This window comes from Dendrobates tinctorius, unplaced genomic scaffold (genome assembly GCF_039654945.1).
Source record: "Dendrobates tinctorius isolate UK_male_01 unplaced genomic scaffold, ASM3965494v1 ptg000070l, whole genome shotgun sequence".
In the NCBI taxonomy this organism is placed as follows: Eukaryota; Metazoa; Chordata; class Amphibia; order Anura; family Dendrobatidae; genus Dendrobates; species Dendrobates tinctorius.
In genome coordinates this window covers 21229559-21235558 of record NW_027361738.1, presented here as the reverse complement: position 1 = coordinate 21235558, position 6000 = coordinate 21229559, and the positions used below count along the sequence as shown (strand labels likewise).

Genomic DNA, 6000 nt, shown 5'->3' with positions numbered 1-6000 from the left:
GTCACACTCACAGTCACACTCTCACACTCACAGTCACACTCTCACTGTCACACTCTCAGTCACACTCACACACTCACATTCACACTCATACACTCACAGTCACACAGCCTCTTATGGGGTACCACCAGCAGAACACCATCGCACTGCGTCTGTGCGAATTCCATGCAGGCACAGTAAATCATTCGGCTGATCCTGGTGGTAGATGTGCAACGTGCCTACAGGCAAAGGAAGCCGGTCACATTAAAGGGGTTTTCCCAGGAACGAAAGATCATTTTTTAAAAATTGTCTGTGTCTGACCGTTTACGGAGCATACCACATCTCCTGGGCAGGGGAGGAAGCAAAAGACAATACTGACATTACAGCAGGGGATCACAGAGGATTCATTTTGTGAGGTAAAATATTTCACTGACTGTTTTTAAACAATATTTTACCTGACAAAATGTATCCTCTGTGATCTCCTGCTGTAATGTCAGTATTGTCTTTTGCTTCCTCCCCTGCCCTGGAGCTGTGGTATGTTCTGTACTGAACTTTTGTTGGTGGGAAAACCTCTTTAAATAGAAATTCCTCCTGACATGCTGTGCACTGACTGTTTAGTGATGGGGTACACAGGTCAAACAAGAGATGACATGAGAGGAGAAGACAGCAGATGGGGGAGAGAGAAAGCGCACAGGGGTGAGACAGACAGAGCACAGGGGGGAGACAGCTCAAATGGGACAACACATGAGGGGAGAACACAGCAGACGAAGGAGAGATACAGCAGGCAAGGGGGATAGCACATGGGGTAGACAGGTCAAAGAAGAGAGCACAGACTGGAGAAGTCAGCACATGGGGAAAGAGAGAGTGGATAGGTGGGTGACCACATGGGGGGAGAGATTCTCAACACTGCAAAGCCTGCCCCCATCGTGACATTACTGCCCTCCCGATGCGATAGCATCGGGCCTCCATCCAGTATTATAAATATTCAAATGACCCTTGGCAGAAAAAAGGTTCCCCACCTCTGGTCTAGCACAAGCTGTTTAGTGGTCTCTAGAAGAACAGGAAGCAATGATGTCCTATTCTTTGGTCACCTGGCTCCTAAAACCTCAAGTGACTAGAGCAAAATATCATAAGATGTGTTTATGCTGAATAGTGGTGACTGATGTTCTGCCACATAAGGCCTTAATACTCAAGTGGCCAAAGATGTTATCCTCCCCGTCTAGCTGTAGACCACCAGAGTTGGATTTTTTTGTTTTTTGGACTAATTATTTTTATATATTGATAGAGCGGGCGTTTCATAATGCTGCAAATGGGCTTTTGTAATACGGTAAACAAGACAATACTAAGCCCCATGCCCCAGCCCCAGCATTACATTCTTCTGGTCATCCAGTGTCTAACTAATGGAGTAAATAATTGACCCCATTGTTTGCAGTAGCCTCATTCCTTCTTGTCCAGTGCATCAGTTGTTTCACCAGGCAGTTCTGTGGGCTGGATCCCAACGATTGATGCAATATTGTGATTTGGTCCCCAGAAAGGCAACTGGAAAAAAAAGAGTGGACAAGGGAGAAAAAGATGAGAAAGCCTGAGAACAACGGTTTCATTTTTGCATCAGTTTAGTCATCAGTTGTGATCAGTTTTAGCTAAGAACAAAAAAGTAAAATAAGTCAAATATTTTGTGTTGTTTTAATTGCAAGAAGATTGGTAAAAATATGGCTCCTGAGGTCCCCACCGATCTTTAAAAAAAAAAAACCTGAGAAGTGCACAGTTCAAGTGACAGGAGCACAGAGTGCATCATGGTTTTATTGATGGGCACCTGAATGAATGCCTGGATTGGATCTTGATGCTTAAATGCCACTATTAGTGGCATTTAAGGAGTTATCCGTAGCGATCATTGTTGTTAGAGGCAGATGCCGCCCTGTGTGGAGATGTCTCAGCTCCTGAATTCCCTCCACATAACTTCGCTCCATAACATGCATTTTCATCATTTAGCATCAGAAGGTTAGAAAGGTTGTCCACTACTTTAACATTGACGACCAACCTTCAGGGTAGATCATCAATGTCTTAGAGGTTGGGGTGCGACACTTAGCACCCCCGCTGATCAGCTGTTTTCGGTGCCGGCGGCATGAGGAAATGCTTGGTTTTAAAGCTGCTCCATTTACTGAAAGTGGCTGCAGCCAGGTACTGCCCATCAGCCCACTATTGCTTTGAATCGCCAGCACCGCTGATTGAGGGGGGTGACAGTTGTCGATACCCCACCGATCAGACATTGATGACCTATCTTAAGTAAGTTAGAGGACAACTTCTTTAAGGCTGACAATAGTTATGTGTTTAAATTCTTAAGCAAGCTGAAGAGATGTGAATGTAAGACAAGAAAAAAAACTGAGATCACAGACAGAACAATGCACACAGAAAAGTACACTGGAGTTCATGGGCGATCGTCTAACGATATTTTATGTATTACACTACAGCTCCACAGACAATCATTAAAAAAGAAATCATAATGCAACACTGCCGTTTTCTCATATAGTTTTAGCATAAATGACTCATAAAGTATTGTCTTTGATTCAGCAAGCTACCCTCAAGCGTTCCTCAAGGCTGTTTCTCTTGTGTCTAGTCTTTGTCTGTTCCTGACTCCTGGATAGGTATTTTCTATCTCTTTTATAACATCACTAAAGCATCACTACATTCAAGATAATAATTAACACACTTGTCCTTTTCCACAGTAATTGCATACACTTTAATCAGACCTAGCTAGGGGGAGCATTTATGCAGGGGGCATTTATGCACATGTAATCGAAGTACATGTATCAAAGTACTATTGGCAGTTATAACATGGCAGTTAGACAGGGCAGGAGACAGGTAAGACATTTATATCCATCTACTCCCTCTTCATTTGGAGTACAACAAATATATACCATATGCATTTGTGTAATTTTAATCCTGGCTCCTGCATTCACACACATCCACCGCCCTGGCATTAACTCTCTACACTCCATCCATATCGGCCCCTCGCTTCTTTCCTCTCCTATGTATAGCACTCACGCTCTTTTCACGTTGTTAAATTGCACAGATCCAGTCAGTCCCACCATTCAACATCAGAGACGCTCTCACAAATCACTTAACCATCTGCTCACTCTTTCTATCCTCCTTCTCCTAGTCGCAGGAGACATTGCTCCCAATCCTGGTCCCCCATGTTATAGAAAGTCAAACCCCCCAACTGCTACACTTAGAAACCCCTCTAATCTGATTAATATTCCCTGCCTGCCATCTGTCTCTCTTAATTGTGCACTTTGGAATTCTCGCTCAGTGTGTAACAAACTCTCCTTCATCCATGACTTCTTCCTTTCTAATTCTCTTAACCTCCTGGCACTTACTGAAACCTGGATCCAGCAGTCAGACACTACCGCTGCTGCTGCTCTTTCATACGGGGGGGGGGCTACACTTCTCTCATACCCCAAGATCAGACAATAGAGCAGGTGGAGGCGTTGGTCTGCTCCTATCATCAAAATGTACCTTTCAGGTTATCCCTCAAGTACCCTCACTTGTCTTCCCTTCTTTTGAGGTCCATGCCGTCAGACTCTACACCCCCCTCTCCATGCGAGTGGCGGTGGTGTATCGTCCTCCCGGCCCCTCCCATCAGTTCCTGGATCATTTTGCCACTTGGCTTCCACATTTTCTCTCCTGTGACATCCCTACCCTCATCATCCCCATTGCTCTTCCCCTCTCACCATCTGCTACTCACCTTTTATCTCTAACCTCCTCATTTGGCCTTTCGCAGCTTACTAATTCTCCAACGCATGAAGACGGAAACTCCCTCGACTTGGTCTTCTCTCGGCTTTGTGCAGTGGATGATTTTGCAAACTCCCCTCTCCCGCTCTCTGACCACAATCTTCTTTCATTCTCTATCAAGAACTGCCAGGCTGCTCAGGTCACCCCCACTGTCCATACTTATAGAAACATACAGGCCATTAACACCCAGAAACTTATGAAGAACTTGAAGTCTTCATTGGCCCCTATCTCCTCCCTCTCATGTCCTGATTCTGCATTGAAGCATTACAATGAAACACTTCAAAGTGCCCTGGATGAATTTGCACCCCCTATAAATAGAACACCACAACGCAGACGGCGACAACCCTGGCACACGGTGCAAACACATTTCCTGCAGCGGTGCTCCAGGTGCGCCGAACGTCTGTGGAGAAAATCCAATCTACACGAAGATTTCATACATTTTAAGTTTATGCTTAGAACATACAACACTGCCCTTCACCTCTCCAAACAAACCTATTTCAACACCCTCATCACCTCACTGTCAAATAACCCAAAATGTCTCTTTGACACTTTTCATTCTCTACTCAATCCAAGAGTACAGGCCCCAACCACAGAGCTCAGAGCTGACAATCTGGCCAATTACTTCAAAGAAAAAATTGACCAGATTCGACAGGAAATTATCTCCCAATCACCTCATACCATGCACTGTCCTCCCTCCCCCACTGCATCTAGCTCACTCTCTGATTTTGAACCAGTCACAGAAGAAGAAGTAAGCAGGCTCCTTGCATCTTCTCTCCCAACTACTTGCACCAGTGACCCATTTCCGTCACATCTCCTCCAGTCCTTTTCCCCTTCTTTCACCCCTCACCTATCTAAAATATTTAACCTCTCTCTCTCTTCTGGTATTTTTCCCTCCTCATTTAAGCATGCCATCATACATCCACTACTTAAAAAACCATCCCTCGACCAAAACTGTGCCGCTAACTATAGGCCTGTCTCTAATCTTCCCTTCATCTCTAAACTCCTGGAACGCCTGGTCCACTCCCGTCTTATCCGCTATCTCTCAGAAAACTCTGTTCTCGACCCTCTCCAATCCGGTTTCCGCTCTTTACACTCCACTGAAACTGCCCTCACTAAAGTCTCTAATGATCTGCTAACAGCTAAATCAAATGGTCATTACTCCATGCTAATTCTCTTGGATCTCTCTTCAGCATTCGACACTGTGGATCATCAGCTCCTCCTCACTATGCTCCGTTCCATTGGCCTCAAGGACACCGTTCTCTCCTGGTTCTCCTCCTATCTCTCTGACCGCTCCTTTACTGTATCTTTTGCCGGTTCCTCCTCCTCTCACCTTCCCCTTACTGTTGGGGTCCCCCAAGGATCGGTTCTAGGCCCTCTCCTCTTCTCCTTGTACACTGCCCCTATTGGTCAAACAATCAGTAGATTTGGGTTCCAGTACCATCTCTATGCTGATGACACCCAATTATACGCTTCTTCTCCTGACATCACGCCAGCCTTTCTAGAGAATACCGGCGATTGTCTAAACGCTGTGTCTAACATCATGTCCTCACTATATCTGAAACTGAACCTGTCAAAGACTGAACTCCTGGTGTTTCCTCCCTCTACTAATGTACCTATACCCGACATTGCTATTTCTGTGGGTGGCTCCACTATTACTCCCCAGCAACAGGCCCGCTGTCTTGGGGTCATACTTGATTCTGAGCTTTCCTTTGCCCCCCACATTCGATCACTAGCTCGCTCTTGTCATCTGCACCTCAAAAACATTTCTAGAATTCGACCTTTTCTTACTTTGGACTCTGCAAAAACTCTTACTGTTTCTCTTATTCATTCTCGTCTCGACTATAGTAACTCTCTTCTAATCGGTCTCCCTCTTACCAAACTCTCCCCTCTCCAATCTGTCTTGAATGCTGCAGCCAGGATCATATTCCTCACCAATCGTTACACCGATGCCTCTACCTTGTGCCAGTCATTACACTGGCTACCCATCCACTCCAGAATTCAGTATAAACTTATTACCCTCACCCACAAAGCCCTCCATAGCTCAGCACCACCCTACATCTCCTCCCTTGTTTCAGTATACCACCCTACCCACGCCCTCCGTTCTGCTGATGACCTGAGGTTAGTATCCTCAATAGTCAGAACCTCCCACTCCCGTCTCCAAGACTTTACACGTGCCGCGCCAATTCTTTGGAATGCACTTCCCAGGTCAATACGATTAGTCCCCAATCCCCACAA

General features: G+C 45.5%; 1 protein-coding gene across 2 annotated transcripts in view; it reads right to left on the bottom strand.

The window, feature by feature from the left end:
- Positions 1 to 461: 461 nt before the first annotated feature.
- Positions 462 to 6000, bottom strand: part of ITGB8 (integrin subunit beta 8) — a 208234-nt gene continuing 202695 nt past the window's right edge. For both annotated transcript variants that reach the window (XM_073581448.1, XM_073581450.1), the window contains one exon: positions 462 to 1515. The gene's annotated coding sequence lies outside the window, so the exon portion shown is untranslated. The remainder of the gene's footprint in view (positions 1516 to 6000) is intronic.